The sequence below is a fragment of the Trachymyrmex cornetzi genome, unplaced genomic scaffold (assembly GCF_001594075.2).
Source record: "Trachymyrmex cornetzi isolate Tcor2-1 unplaced genomic scaffold, Tcor1.1 scaffold551, whole genome shotgun sequence".
Taxonomy (NCBI): domain Eukaryota; kingdom Metazoa; phylum Arthropoda; class Insecta; order Hymenoptera; family Formicidae; genus Trachymyrmex; species Trachymyrmex cornetzi.
Window position 1 is genome coordinate 10,050 of NW_017299863.1, and position 358 is coordinate 10,407.

Here is a 358-nt window from a genome sequence, read left to right on the forward strand (position 1 = left end):
CTGAGCAAGTGCGTGTCCCATCGATCCAAATAAATAGTAATCGGACGGAGCCAAGTCTGGTGAGTAATGGCTCCGGCACACCAGCGCGATGTTCGTCGCGCGCGACACGCGATATCCAATGAGAGTATACCTTTAGAATGAGAACATCGGTAAAGTTGTACACTCATTGGATATCGCGTGTCGCGCGCGACGAACATCGCGCTGATGTGCCGGAGGCATAAGCCGCATGCGAAAGTATTTCCCAATCAAACGCCTCAATCACGTTTCCTTGACCAGTTTTACTGTGTGTGATGGTGCATTATCATGAAGCAAAATCACTTTGTGTTGCCTTTTTTGATATTCCGGTCGTTTTTCACGC

General features: G+C 48.6%; 1 protein-coding gene across 1 annotated transcript in view; it reads right to left on the reverse strand.

Moving 5' to 3' along the window:
• LOC108765826 (uncharacterized) overlaps positions 1-358 on the reverse strand; it is an 8,099-nt gene that overhangs the window by 3,603 nt on the left and 4,138 nt on the right. The window lies entirely within an intron of this gene.